We start from the raw sequence: 16,589 nt of genomic DNA, 5'->3' as shown, positions 1-16,589 counted from the left end.
TGGCACTCTACTATTCAATTATTCATGCATTTTGTTGAAAGGAATGAAGCAAAACAACCACCTGGACCTACTTTTCAAAATCCTATGCATGAAAACAAGACCAAGTGCATTAGTGCCAGAATAACATTCTAACTGTACACACTTTCATATGGTTCACTTTATTTTGGCCATGTTTCTTTGCATTCCTCTGATCTTCCAATTCCTGTAAACCAAACACCCAAGTTGACAGAAATCCTGTGTTTACAAATGCTCTGTTTACCATGTGCATTTTCCTATCCTATTTCGGTGTTTTTCCTATCCCTGCGTTTTAAGACTCATGCAAGCCAAATGAGCCCTTACAGAATTACTTCAGTTACAGGTACATGTCAAATGGAACTTTGTGTGGTTTGTCCTGCTCCTGCCGCGACGTTGTCCACCTCACCTGAGTTGCTCCATCGACAGAAGCATCCACTAAACCAGACATCACGACTCTTGACCGTCTTTCGCCACCTAAGATCTCTTTCCCTGCCGCCGGCACCCACCGCAACGGCATCACCATCATCGACTCAGCAGATGAACCTGAGGAGTACACGGGTCCACAAGAGAGGTCACACTCTTTTGTTTCTGCTTATGTTATGCATTGCTTAAACTTACCTGCTACTTTATCATCCTGTTCAGCTCTTAGACTCCCAAGTCAGGTCCAAATTAATATTCAAACTTGAGTTCTAAATTAGTTGTGGGGCACATATCGAGGCAACAATGAATAGTATGTCTGTTTAATATCTGGTTCACCTAGGGTATGCCTATGTTGTTCATCTTGGGTGGGAAACAAATAGTAAAGCAATTATCATCTGTCTTTTTATTAATTTAAAGCAATCATCAGCCTGCTATCATTATTTTTGGATCCATCCACTAGTTGTTACCATCACTCTCAATTTCTGCATGCTCTCCTTACATAATCTCACCATATTTTTTTCATATGCATGTCAGATATTGTACATAGTCATGCTGAACATGTAGATAAAAAGAGAAGAGTTTTGCGCGGCAATACAATGTCATGCAGACATCGCTCCATGGTGGGTTCAATGGCAAACCCTCCCCACCCCTCTCTAGATTGTAATCCAGAGGAAGATATCTGTTCTGAGGCGAAATCAGACGCCGCTGACCACTCCTATTTACCCCCCAAGGTGTTTGCTCTACCTTGGCATGATGATGTTAGTCATATCATGCATATGTTGCCTTGTAGTGCCTACTTTTGACATCATATATGTCATCTGCTTAGTTTAGACATGTTCGGTAATGCCACCTGTTTAGTTTCTATATCATATTTGGGAATTATGCAGTCTCATGTCTTTTATCCAGCCATAATTTATGTGAAATGTGCAATGCCATCCTGTTTAACTAGGCATCATATATTTGAATGATATCTTGCCCATCCTTTTCTTCATTACATTTCCATTTGTCGATAATGTTTGTACATTAAACTACTCTTCCTGTGGATCAGCCATTTGGGTGGGAGATGGAAAAATCTGGAGTGAAAACAAGGCCTTCAGAGCAGACAGTGCTACCTGTTGAAGCAGATCTCTTGTTGGGTCCCGATAGCTCCTCAGAGATGGATTCAGAGACAGATGACCAGTCCTATTCCCCCACTGAGGTGTATGCTCTAACTTGGCACGGTTATACTGCTCGTATCATGCATATGGTGTCTTTCATTGCATAGTTTAGACATCATATACACAATATTCAACACCATGTTCTTAGTTCAGACATCATATCGAATGCCCTCTGTTTAGCATATAAATCACATATGTGAATTAAATGATGTGATCCTGATTACTTAGATAACATGTAGGTGAATTATGTCATGCGATCCTGTTTAGTTATTCATCATATCTTTGAATTATGTTATGCTATGCTATCCAGATTAGATAGACAATATATATGTCAACTATTTCATGCCCTCTTTTTTCCACACTATCTATTTCATCTGTCTCTCATACAATGTCTGTACATTCAACTATGTTTCCTGTTTATCAGCCATTTGAATTGGAGCGGGTGATGCCAGTATCTAGTGAACTAAAAACACGGTCTTCAAATAAAACAGTGCTACCTCTTGGTGGAGATAGCACCCCGGTTATACATGCACAAGAACTAGCCCTACCACACATAACCCAAACTCTCGCAGATTGTACCCCTACTGTGATGGACAGAGAACCAGCTTCACCCAATCTAACCCCAACCCCAGCCGATAGTAACCCAGTTCCTATTGACACAACACCATCTCCACCACAGAGCTCCCAAACAAGAGCAGTTAGTAAGGCAGCTCCAGTGCCCAAAGGGCCAGTACTATCACGGTGAACCCCAACTCCACCAGTTAGTACGCCTATTCCTGTGGAGGAAGCACAACCAGCTAGTTGTAGATTAGCATCTATCGCATTTGATGTTGTTAAATCGTATGTGCGTATCTTCCCATCTTGGAAATATTATACTGAAGATGAAGGGAAATGCCAGTTGCAGGTGTTTGTCCAAGAGTTATGTGTAAGTAATGTTATTCATGGCAATTACTTTGCTTCGTCCCATACATCCTACCTCCATGATGGTTATAATACAGCAAATTTTTCCCATTTTTCTCTATAGAGAAGGACCAATTTGGAAACTCAGGATGAGGTAACCTGTGCTAATACCTCTGCTATCTTCAAGAATGCTTGGTGCCAGTATCAGAATTACCTAAAGAAAACGTACTTCACCGGCAAAGAAACTCATCAAATTCCCTTACGTTCTCCTGAGACACATTTACTGGATGATGACTGGGAACGCCTTGTTCGGTACTGGTCCTGAACCAAGAATGTGGTAAGGTCTATGAGCTCATTTTCTATTTTTCATTATTATATTCTTGCGTCTTACTATACTCTGTTCATGTAGAACAAGTGCCTAAACCTGAAGAACAATTGTTCTAATTTAAGATTCCATTGCTATCATAGTTCAAAAAAGCAATAGGCGTTAATTGTGCGCTTTGCCACCGCCTTGCACTTTACTAACTAAAGCGCATGCTTATGCGCAGTTATGCACAGATTAAGCGTAGTTATGCGCAATGTGTTTTGCCAACGCCTAGAGCCTAGGCGCGCTTAAGCGCTCGCTTAGGCGCGCCTTTTTTAACTATGATTGCTTTGCTCTTGTATCACTGTATTTACTCATACAAAATTATTTTTAAATTGAAGGACCCAATCAAAACTCCAATGGCATAGTAGGTATGTTCACGCATGTTTCTTTAACAGGTTTTCTCTTATCAATAGCTCTGTTGATTTCAATTTCAATTGTGTATACAGTTGACTTTCATATCATGCACACCACTAGCATCACAACAGAGCCAATAGTGTTGTTGTACATGTAGACCCGTGGCACCCATCTAAAATCTTGTTGTGCCGTGTAGTTTCCCATTCTTTGTATTCTTTCACTGTTGCTTTGTCTTGAACTGATATGATTTGAACCGTGTCTCTATTTTGATTTGGCAAGATAATGCAGTGACCATAGGACATAGATATATGTTGTTTGATGCTTTTATTATGTACTTGTACTTGGCAATAGAAGACTTGGTAGTTTAATCATGTCCACTTACTAATGAACTGGTTCACCGAAATGAGTTTCATATACTAGTACATGCTAAACTTGTTATGTGTCTGCTTGTTTCTTCTTTTAGAATGCTGAAAGAATATTGGGGAAGAGTGCCTTATTAAGAAATGGTAAAGGAAGTAATGCAGATAAGGTTCAGGATAGTGACACATCCTTGTTGGTCTCCAACAAAGCTGATAAAACAGCTAAGGAAGACTATCTTGAAGACAGCGAGACAACCCCTAGGTCCTGTGTTGGTTTAGTGTTCGAGTTACTGGCCACTACCGCTTGCACAAGCTATTCAAACTCACTGTCTGAATCAGTTCGGTTTCTTGAGTCTCAACTGCAAGCTAAAATACATTGATCAGCTGTGCTGTGACAAGAAGCGGAAGGACTGTGGTAGTCCCTGGAGCACTCAGATGCATACTTTCTGGTGCAACAGCAAGCGTTGGAGGATTTTAGCGCCAAACAGGACAAAGCTAATAAGCTTGCTAAGCTTATTGCCAGCATGGTGGATACCCAGGATAACGTTTCTTGAGCTCTTCTGAAGTTGTTTCAGTTATCCTCTTGTTTTGCTGCCGCGTTTATTTGCATTGGTGGCCAGTTTTGATGGCCAGTGTATGTAATGTGTTGCTTTGTTCCCTATATTTGCACTAGTTGCGAACTTTGATGCCCAGTGGATGTAATATGTGTAATAGCGGTAATAGGCTAGCGTTAATTGCTTGCTTATTTATTTCCTTATTGTCTTGTTTAGTTGTTTGCTTGTAGTCACTTTAGTTCTTTTTCTGTGTTTTTCTAGTGGCCACAATAGCCTATTTTTGGTAACTAGGCCAAAATAATCATGGCAACACATGGACTATTGTAACCATGGGCCTCCTGCAGGCCGTATGATCCATGGGCCTTCTTCTGGCCGTAGGATCCATTGGCCTTCTATACGGGCCGTAGGATCCATTGGCCTTCTATACGGGCCTTAGGATTCATGGGCCTTCTACGGGCCATAGGGTCCATGGGCTTTCTACGGGTCGTATGATCCATTGGCCTTATACGGGCCGTACTATCCATGGGCCTCATACGGGCCGTAGGATCCATGGGCCTTCTACGGGGCGTATCACATTTCGCCAATCATGGGCCGTACTATTAGTGGACCATAACAGGTCATTAATAGTCCGTATTTGATAACTCTATGAAAACAGCCCAACGGTTTTTTTTACATGAAGACGGCCCAACATATTAACGGTCCACAAACGGGCCGACTATAACGACGGGCTGAATTTGGCCCACAAGCAGAAAATGACAGTAATAGGCCGTATGTAACCAAATGCTGCAAATGAGCCGGAGAATCAATGGGCCCTGAAAAGGCCGAAAGATAACTTGGGCTGGAAACGGCCCAATGGAATAACGGGCCGTTAATGGGTATAAAGTGATACGCTGTTCATTACGGGCCAGTTTCACCACGGGCCGTTAATGGGCCAAGAGTTACAAAGGGCCTCATATGGGCCGAAAGAAGTCATGGGCCACACATGGCCCGGAAGTTAAAACGGGCTGAAATCACATTTGACGGCCTAGATGACGCTACTGGGCCTAATTCAGATAGGGCGTAACAGGCCCTAGGTTAGCGGGTTATAAATGGGCTATATGCGAACATGTCGTTAACAGGCTTTCCATGGGTCGGCCCACCACCTTTTGACCAAGTCAAATGGGCTGGCATTTTCACAGGAATGGGCCTCTGTTGGGCCGTGCCACGTGTCGCCATATCATAGGCGTCTTCTGTCCAATGAGCGGATGACATCTGTCCCAACGGTGAGCCGACATGTGTTTCCTCCAACCAATGATGATTTTACACGTGGAAAATCCCCATTGGTCGGGGCTGTTAACGGGTTATTGGATCCAAAACCCAACCCGATAGCTTAACGGCGTTCCGTTACGGTGCCACGTGTCGGTCACCCTTGACGAAAGCACTTCTGTGACGCGCGATTTATCGTCCTGGAAGTGGACACTTCCGTGATGATAATTTTGGTAATGTCATGGAACACTTCTACGACAGCACAGGTATGACTATCTTGATTTTGTCATAAAATCGTCATGGATGTACATGCATGACAAAAAAGGCGACCTACTGTAACAAACACGTATCATCACGGAAGTGTATTTTTTTGTAGTGATGTTTATTGCAATACGGTTATTCATTTAAGACAAAGAATAATTGTTATTCTATTTACATGAATAAAACCTTCTACGGTCATACACCCAATGTTGATGGTTTATTGAATCTCGATCGTGGTAATACACATATTCATAATATTGATGCAAAAAGATGCAAAGTTGATAATGATAGTGCAACTTATTTGTAGCACTGTTGTTTGGGTCATATCGGTGTAAAGCACATGAAGAAACTCCATGCTGATGGGCTTTTGGAATCACTTGATTATGAATCATTTGATACTTGCGCACCGTGCCTTATGGGCAAGATGACTAAAACTCCGTTCTCCGGAATAATGAAACGAGCTAATGACTTATATTGGAAATAATACATACTGATGTATGTGGTCCAATGAGTGTTGAGGCTCGTGGCGTGTATCGTTATTTTCTTACCTTTACAGATGATTTGAGCAGATATGGGTATCTACTTAATGAAGCATAAGTCTGAGACATTTGAAAAGTTCAAAAAATTTCAGAGTGAAGTGGAGAATCTTTGTAACAAGAAAATAAAGTTTCTCCGATATGATCGTGGAGGTGAATATTTGAGTTACGAGTTTGGCCTTCATTTAAAACAATGTGGAATAGTTTCACAGCTCACGCCACATGGAACACCACAGCGTAATGGTGTGTCCGAACATCGTAACCACACTTTATTAGATATGGTGCGATCTATGATGTCTCTTACCGATTTACCACTATCATTTTGGGGTTATCATTAGAGATAACTGCATTCACTTTAAACAGGGCACTGTCAAAATCCATTGAGACGACACCATATAAACTATGGTTTGGCAAGAAACCTAAGCTATCGTTTCTTAAAGTTTGGGGCTGCGATGCTTATGTGAAAAGGCTTCAACCTGATAAGCTCGAACCCAGATCGGAGAAGTGTGTCTTCATATGATACCCAAAGGAAACTGTTGGGTACACCTTCTATCACAGATCCGAAGGCAAGATATTCGTTGCTAAGAATGGATCCTTTCTAGAGAAGGAGTTTCTCTCGAAAGAAGTGAGTGGGAGGAAAGTAGAGCTTGATGAGGTAATTGTACCTTCTCCCAAATTGGAAAGTAGTTCATCATAGAAATCAGTTCCAGTGATTCCTACACCAATTAGTGGGGAAGCTAATGATGATGATAATGAAACTTCACATCAAGTTACTACAGAACCTCATAGGTCTTCCAGAGTATGGTCCGCACCAGAGTGGTATGGCAATCCTATTCCAGAAGTCATGTTACTAGACCATGATGAACCTACAAACTATGAGGAAGCGATGATGAGCCTAGATTCCGCATAATATCTTGAGGCCATGAAATCTGAGATGGGATCCATGTATGAGAACAAAGTGTGGACTTTGGTGAACTTGCTCGATGATCGGCAAGCCATAGAAAATAAATGGATCGTTAAGAGGAAGACGGACGTTGATAGTAGTGTTACTATCTACAAAGCTCGACTTGTCGCAAAAGGTTTTCGACAAGTTCAAGGTGTTAACTACATTGAGATTTTCTCAACTATAGCAATGCTGAAAGTGCAACTATCGCTGGGTGGTTTTGGTAATTATTAACAACATATAGCTCATTGAACTAATGTTATTTCAAGATGAATATTTCAGGAAAGTTCAATGATTGGCATGGCGTGGATTAGGAATGTGGACCCCTCAAAATGCTAAGGACAAAGGATTGGCTCAAGCTCTAAAGCTCAAGACTCTACATATTAGTTTTAGTGATCCAAGATCACATTGAGTCCATAGGAAAAGCCAATACTATTAAAAGGGGATGAGGTGTTTCTTAATGGCTTGCTTGCTCAAGATGCTTAGTGATATGCTACAAAAACCCTCAACCACTTTCTCATATCCACATATGTCCCAAAATAATAGTCAAACTCGGCCCCATTGATTTGATATATTTGGCGCCACTGAGTTCATTTGACATAGCCGCTGCCAGAAACCCTAGTCACTTCGGTCTCAACAAGATGGGATTGCAAACTCTCTGTTTCCCTTTATAACGTTTTGGTCTAACCGAGATGAGCGACCGGTCCCACCGAGTTCGCAATGCAAACTCTCTGTTTCCCCTTCGTAACATTTCGGTCTCACCGAGATGAGCGAATCGGTCCCACCGAGTTTGCCTGACCAACTCTCTGGTTACCTTATTACCAAAGTCGGTCCCACCGAGTTTGTGTAATCGGTCTCACCAAGATTACATTATGCCCTAACCCTAAAGAAATCGGTCCCACCGAGTTGACATGTCGGTCCCACCGAAATGCTTAACGGTCACATTATGAACTAAATCGGTCTAACCGAGTTTTCTGATTAGGTCTCACCGAGTTTGGTAAATTGTGTGTAACGGTTAGGTTTTGTGTGGAGGCTATATATACCCCTCCACCCTCTCTTCATTCGTGGAGAAAGCCATCAGAAGGTGCCTATAGTTCCAACATTCATTTTCTGAGAGAGAACCACCTACTCATGTGTTGAGGTCAAGATATTCCATTCCAACCACATAAATCTTGATCTATAGCCTTCCCCAAGTTTCTTTCCACTCAAATCATCTTTCCACCAAATCCAATCATATGAGATAGAGTTGAGTGTTGGGGAGACTATCATTTGAAGCACAAGAGCAAGGATTTCATCATAAACACACCATCTATTGCCTTTTGGAGAGTGGTGTCTCCTAGATTGGTTAGGTGTCACTTGGGAGCCTCCGTCAAGATTCTGGAGTTGAACCACGGAGTTTGTACAGGCAAGGAGATCGCCTACTTCATGAAGATCTACCCTAGTGAGTCAAGTCCTTCATGGGCGATGGCCATGGTGGGATAGACAAGGTTGCTTCTTCATGGACCCTTCATGGGTGGAGCTCTCCGTGGACTCGCGCAGCCATTACCCTTCGTGGGTTGAAGTCTCCATCAACGTGGATGTATGATAGGACCACCTATCGGAACCACGCCAAAAATCTCCGTGTCTCCAATTGCGTTTGCTTCCTCAAACTCCTCTCTTTACCTTCATGTGCAATGTTTTACATTCCGCAGCTATACTCTTAGAATTGCATGTGTAGGTTGATTGCTTGACTTGTGTGAACATGTTAAAATCTGCTAAGACTTAAAATTGGGAAAAGGCTAGATTTTTATTTGGTAAAGTAGTCTAATCGCCCCCCATCTAGACATACTTTTGATCCTACAGATGCTTAAATCCGTCCGAATCATGTTAGCAGTTGCCATATTTTATGAAATCTGGAAGATGGATGTCAAAACTGCATTCCTAAATGGATTTATGTAAGAAGAGTTGTATATGATACAACCAGAAGGTTTTGTCAATCCAAAGGGTGCTAACAAAGTGTGCAAGCTCCAGTGATCCATTTATGGACTAGTGCAAGCCTCTCGGAGTTGGAATAAACGCTTTGATAGTGTGATCAAAGCATATGGTTTTATACAGAATTTTAGAGAAGCCCGTATTTACAAGAAAGTGAGTGGGAGCTATGTAGCATTTCTAATATTATATGTGGATGACATATTGTTGATTGGAAATGATATAGAATTTCTGGATAGCAAAAAAGGGATACTTGAACAACATTTTTTCAATAAAAGACCTCGATGAAGCTGCTTACATATTAGGCATCAAGATCTATAGAGACAGATCAAGACGCTTAATTGGAGTTTCACAAAGCGCATACCTTGATAAAGTTTTTGAAAAAGTTCAAAATGGATCAGTCAAAGAAAGGGTTCTTGCTTGTGTTACAAGGTGTAAAGTTGAGTAAGACTCAAAGCCCGACCACGGTAGAAGATAGAAAGAGAATGAAAGTCATTCCCTATGCGTCAGTCATAGGTTCTATAAAGTATGATATGTTGTGTACCAAACCTATTGTGTACCTTGCCATGAGTTTGGAAAGGGGTACAATAGTGATCTAGGAGTAAATCACTGGACAACGGTCAATATTATCCTTAGTAAGGACTAAGGAAATGTTTCTTGATTATGGGGGTGATAAAGAGTTCGTCGTAAATAGTTATGTCGATGCAAGCTTTTACACTAATCCAGATGACTCAGAGGCTCAATCTGGATACATATTGAAAATAGGAGCAATTAGCTAGAGTAGCTCCATGCAGAGCATTATAGACATAGAATATTTGCAAAATACATACGGCTCTGAATGTGACAGACCCGTTGACTAAACTTCTCTCACGAGCAAAACATGATCACACCTTAGTACTCTTTGGGTGTTAATCACATAGCAATGTGAACTAGATTATTGACTCAAGTAAACCCTTTGGGTGTTGGTCACATGGCGATGTGAACTATGGGTGTTAATCACATACATATGAGAACTATTGGTGTTAAATCACATGGCAATGTGAACTAGATTATTGACTCTAGTGCAAGTGGGAGACTGAAGGAAATATGCCCTAGAGGCAATAATAAAGTTATTACTTATTCCCTTATTTCGTGATAAATATTTATTATTCATGCTAGAATTGTATTAACTGGAAACTTAGTACATGTGTGAATACAGAGACAAAACATAGTGTCCCTAGTATGCCTCTACTTGACTAGCTCGTTAATCAAAGATGGTTATGTTTCCTAACCATAAACATGTATTGTCATTTGATGAATGGGATCACATCATTAGGAGAATGATGTGATGGACAAGACCCACCTGTTATCTTAGCATTATGATCGTTATAGTTTCATTGCTACTGCTTTCTTCATTTGATGAACGGGATCACATCATTAGGAGAATGATGTGATGGACAAGACCCACCTGTTATCTTAGCATTATGATCGTTATAGTTTCATTGCTACTGCTTTCTTCATGACTTATACACGTTCCTCAGACTATGAGATTATGTAACTCCCGAATAATGGAGGAACACCTTGTGTGCTGTCAAATGTCACAACATAAATGGGTGATTATAAAGATGCTCTACAGGTGTCTCCGAAGGTGTTTGTTGGGTTGGCATAAATCGAGATTAGGATTTGTCACTCAGTTTTTCAAAGAGGTATCTTTGGGCCCTCTCGTAATGCTCATCACTATAAGCCTTGCAAGCAATGTGAATAATGAGTTAGTTGCAGGATGAAGTATTACAGAACGAGTAAAGAGACTTGCTGGTAACGAGATTGAACTAGGTATGATGATACCGACGATCGAATCTCAGGCAAGTAACATACCGATGACAAAGGGAACAACGTATGTCGTTATGCAGTTTGACTGATAAAGATCTTTGTAGAATATGTAGGAGCCAATATGAGCATCCAGGTTCCGCTATTGGTTATTTACTAGAGATATGTCTCGGTCATGTCCACATAGTTCTCGAACCTGTAGGGTCCTCACGCTTAATGTTCGATGATGATTTGTATTATGAGTTATGTGTTTTGATGATCGATGTTTGTTCAAAATGGTCGAGACATAAATATTGATATATTGGAAGGCTATATTTGGACATCGGAATGGTTCCGGACAAGTTCGGGTATTTTTCGGAGTATTGGGAGGTTACCGGAACCCCCCGGGAGAAGTAATGGGCCTTATTGGGCCATATGGGAAGGGAGGAGGCAGGCCAAGGGGAGGTGGCGTGCGCCCCCCCCCCCCATGGGTCCGAATTGGACTAGGGGAAGGGGGCGGCGCCCCCCTTGCCCTTTCCTACTCCCTCTCTCTTTCCCTCTGTCCTTCTCCCATACTCCGAAAGGGAAAAGGATTCCTACTAGGACTTGGAAGTCCTAGTAGGACTGCGTACTCTTGGCGCGTGCCCCTAGGGCCAGCCTCCTCCTACATCCTTTATATACAGGGGCAGGGCGGCACCCTAGAACACACCAAGTCTTCTAGCCGTGTGCGGTTCCCCCTCCACAGTTACACACCTCGATCATATCGCTGTAGTGCTTAGGTGAAGTCCTGCATCGGTAACATCATCATCACCGGCGCCACGCTGGCATGCTGACGAAACTCACCCTTGTCCTCAACTGGATCAAGAGCACGAGGGATGTCATCGAGCTGAATGTGTGCTGAATGCGGAGGTTACATACGTTTGGTACTTGGATCGGTTGGATCGCGAAGACGTTCAACTACATCAACCACGTTCCTAAGCGCTTCCGCTTTCGGTCTACCAGGGTACGTGGACACACTCTCCCCTCCTGTTGCTATGCATCTCCTAGATAGATCTTGCGTGATCGTAGGATTTTTTTTGAAATTACTGCGTTTCCCAACAGAAAGCTGCAGCATACTAATCTTGGGCGTGAACATTGGAAACTACCATATATTGCCCAAGAATTGAACCTTGCTTTGACATGCATGCTGCAATTCAACTCCATTGGTTATCACAGAGATAAGATGAAAATCAATATTGTTTTGTTTGCCACTGATTGATGAAGCTACTAATCAGGATTAAATGCAGACAATAGTAGTAGTATATGACTAAACTGAACCAACACCACAAGTCTGCATACAATGAAGTTACTAGGTAGGGATCATATAACATGAGGCAGATGGATGATTAGCAAACATGCTGGGTGGCCAAGAAATGAACAACATATAAAATACTCCTACTACTGTTGCAGTTAAGATGATGAGACAAAGGACATCAGCATGCAGAGTTCCTGATGCACTGGTGTGGCCCAACTGGGCTGCACCACAATGAGACACTATTGTTCCATCAAGCTCGACCTTGTGCAGCCTTCATCATCGCCATGCAGGTCCTGGTGGTCGTCCTTTTCCATGGAGTGTGAATCTTATTATTTCATTTCAGAGAAAACGTTAAACACAAATGCCATGTATATGGATCACTTGTGGACAAGCAAACTTCGCTAATAAATATGAACAAGGCCTACTATAGCATAGCATGTAAGGAGTTAGATTAACTCAAGTATTGGTGACTAATAGACCTATTATTTCATTTCAGAGAAAGCCTGAAACACAAATAGCATGCATATAGATCCCAAGGACAAGCAAACTTAGCTAATAAATATGACCAAGGTCTACTATGGCATAGCAGGCAAGTATTTGTGACAAATAGACCTATATTAAGAGTAGATAGAACTAGCTTAGAAAAAAACTCTATATTAACACTACAAAAAAAGACACATCCGTGACATTTTGGCCCGAACGAAACTTTTTTCTGTCATACATATGACACTTCTATGACGATAATTGTGACAAAACCCAGTATCATCATAGATGTGGTCGGCTCCTACTTCTATGACAAAAAATCATGACATAAAATGGGCTCTTCATCCTAGGTGGGCTAGAGACGCAACTGCATGACATTCTTTGGGCCGTCCATGATGGAAAAAATCATGGTAGAAGCGAGGGCGAGGAAAAATTCGGGGAGTTCCCGGTAACGGTGGGTGATCGGGGGCCGAGGAATGCGCGTTTCTCTTGTACACGTACGCGCGTGTGTGCGAGGAATTGGCTCTAACTGAACCCGAGCGAGCCGTTGGGCTCTAACTGAACCCGAGCAATTGCACTACAACCTACGTGTTACTGAATCCGAGCGATCGATCGATGGCTATTAACTGAACCCGATCGAGCGATTCCTTCGCTACTACTACTAACTGAAGCCGATCGAAGCTGCCTCTGTGGATGAACAGTGAGTGCTGCGGGCGGGGGGTGGGGGTGGATGAACAGGACCCGTGGCGTTGCCTCTGGATTAACATGACCCAGATCGATCGAGCCGGTTGGGGCTGGATGAACAGGACCCCGTGGAGGGCTGGATGAACAGGATGACCCCATGGAGGGCTGGATGAAGAGTAAACGGTGGAGGGGTGGATGAACAGTAGCCCGTGGATGGGTGGTTGAACAGGAGCCCGTGGAGAGGGGTGGTTGAACAGTAGCCGGTGGAGTAGCGCACGGTGGAGGCTGGATGAACAGGAGCCCGTGGATGAACAGCCGCAGGTGGAGGCTGGAGGAGGTCGACGGTGGATGAATAGTAGCCCGTGGAGGCCGGAGGAGGTCGACGGTGGGGATGAACAGTATACCGTGGAGTCCCATTTTGCGGTACGCCACACCCCTCCGGATGAACAAGACCCCCGTTTCGACCGTAGCGCTCCAGCACAAGTCTGTTTCGTCCGTTTTGCGGTACGCCACACCCCTCCCGATCAACAGGACCCCCATTTCGACTGTAGGAGGTCCGTTTCCTCTATTTTGCGGTACGCCAGACCCCTCCCAATGAACAGGATCCCGTTTCGAACGTGGCCGGTTGAACACAGGGCCGTTTCCTCCGTTCTGCGGTACGCCAGGCCTCGTTTCCATCGCCTGTTCCGTCCAAGCCCTCCCGATGAACACGACGACGCATTCCATTCCGACCCAGCCGGTTGGCTCCCCATGAACACGACGACGACACTGTTTCTCCGTTCCGACCCAGCCATGTACACGAGCCCTGGCTGTACGTATGCGTGAGTAGGCGTTTGAGACCCTGCCCGTATATACGTACGTGGCCGTATTTTCTTTCTTGTACCATGGCCGCTATACGTATGTGTACATGCTACGTGCGCGCCTCTACTACGACACGTGCGCGCCTCTACTACGACATGTGCGTGCCTCTACATCCACCAGTATGTATGTACAAGTTCGCGACCAGAATGACAATGCTACGTACGCTTCGACCAGGTGGGTCCCTGTCAGGCACTTGCATGCGAAGATGTAGCTGGTGGGTCCCAGCAGTCAGGGGGGAAACATTTTTTCACGAAATACAGTGCCCCGTCCGGTGTGTCCCAGCTGTTAGGTGGAGGAATCATTATTTTCCGCGTAATAAGGAGGCACTTCCTTGCTGCGGCCGTGGACCCAGCTGTCAGCCTCTCCACGTACAGTCCATGTCCGATGGAAGTCATTCCTTGACCATGTTGACCACGCCGCGCCGAGAGCACCACGGCGGTGGACGACGGAGAGGCCTAGGAAGGGGACAACGCGGAGCCAGGGAAGACACGGCGGTGGAAGACCGTGCGGAGAGGAGTACGAGGGTTCACTTGTTCGGCTGCGGTGTGAGACTGCCATCGCCGTAGAATAACAAGGGGTGTGGGTGAGTAGAGGGATGGCCTGGCTAGCGGTGGGAGTAGTAGGGGGTGGTAAGGCCTCCGTGGCATCACAGCCGGCCACGGGAGGCAGGAGCACGCGGCACGACCGACGCTGGTTTGGGCGGCTGGAGCAAGAAGACCAGAGGTTGAAGAAGCACTACGGCCGTTGGATGGAAATCGTATGGTTACTGGAGCTAGAATCGTTCATATTGACTAAGTTGACAAAGCCCTCTGTCCCCGTCAACTTAGTTGGCCCACAAGTCATCCTCCCACTATGGTGGGTCCCAGCTAGTAGGGGGTATTCATTTTTTGTGCATAATAAGGAGGCACTTCCTCGCGTGCGAAGATATAGCTGGTGGGTCCGACCTGACAGCGGGGGGAACATTTTTTCGCAAAATATAGAGGCCCTTCCGGTGGGTCCCAGCTGTCAGGTGGAGGAATCATTATTTTGCGCGTAATAAGGAGGCATTTCCTTATGTGCGGCCATGGACCCAGCTGTCAGCCTCTCCACATACAGTCCACGTCCGATGGATGTCGTTCGTTGACCATGTTGACCAGGCCGTGCCGATAGCAGCATGGCGGTGGACGACGGCGAGGCCTAGGAAGGGAACGACACAGAGCCGGGGAAGACTCGGCAATGGTTGCCCACCCGGTGGGGAGTACAAGGGCTAACCGGTCCGGCTACCGTCGCCGGAAAATAACAGGAGGTGTGGATGAGTAGAGGAATGGCCTGGCTAGCAATGAAGTAGGGTGGGGCGGTGCGGCCTGTGCGGCAGCACAGCCGGCCACGGGAGGCGGGAGCAGGCAGTCCCACCGGCGCTGGTTTGGGCGGCTGGAGCAAGAAGATCAGATATTGAAGAACCAGCACGGTCCTTGGATTAACATGCAACAGTCACTGCTGCTAGAATCGTTTGTGGACTAAGTTGACAAAGCCAAAGTACACGTCAACCTAGTAGACCCACAAGTCAGCCTCCAAATCTGTCCCAAACAGCATACAGCCTAAAATTTCTAGCCAGATTCAAATTAATTTCAAATCTAAATATACCTTAATTTAAATTCAATAATATTTTACCCGCACAAAAACAATGAAATTTAAAATATCAAAATCCGAAAGAAAAAAGTATTTTGGAACTAATTGCCTGTTTGCTGTATTTTTTCATTTTACAGCCCATTTTTATTACTTATAGCCCATTTCTTATTGCTTATAGTCCATATTCTAGGAAAAATGCATCCCTCCTCATCTTGAAAGATTTCGGGCCCCGCAGGGCGTAGAAAAGCAAGTAGGCCTACATTGGTTATTATGCAAAAAACAAAATAGCTGGCTAGCCATTTTCAGAAAGGAAAAAAACAAATTGGGCTGGTCATGTGCTAAACATATGAAATAAAAGCCTGGGCTAGACGGGCCACGGGTCCCGCACAACCCAGTTGATACCCTTCTCCGTCCCAAAAAAACAAGATTATTGCGCGCGCTGCTGGGTCCCTACTGTCATCCTCACCATGTACAGTCATCTCCTTATTCCTCTCGATTGTTGACCATCTTGACAACACCGGAGGGCGGTGCCGCAGCGAGCGAACCAAGGCGGAGGACGATGGTGAGGCCTCGGACGGGAATGAACAAGAGCCAGGGAAGATGCGCAGAGTTTTAGGGTGTGATGTGGCCACGATGCGTGCGCGGCAGCACAGCCAGCCATGGGAGGCGGGAGCAGGCGGTCACGCCGGCGCTGCTTTGGCTTTGGCGGCTCGAGGAAGAAGTTTTGGAAATATGCCCTAGAGGCAATAATAAAAGTATTATTATTATATTTCCTTGTTCATGATAATTGTCTTT

Source organism: Triticum dicoccoides, chromosome 3B (assembly GCF_002162155.2).
Source record: "Triticum dicoccoides isolate Atlit2015 ecotype Zavitan chromosome 3B, WEW_v2.0, whole genome shotgun sequence".
Classification (NCBI taxonomy): Eukaryota; Viridiplantae; Streptophyta; class Magnoliopsida; order Poales; family Poaceae; genus Triticum; species Triticum dicoccoides.
The sequence above is the reverse complement of the archived record's forward strand: the minus strand, read 5'-3'. Positions refer to the sequence as shown.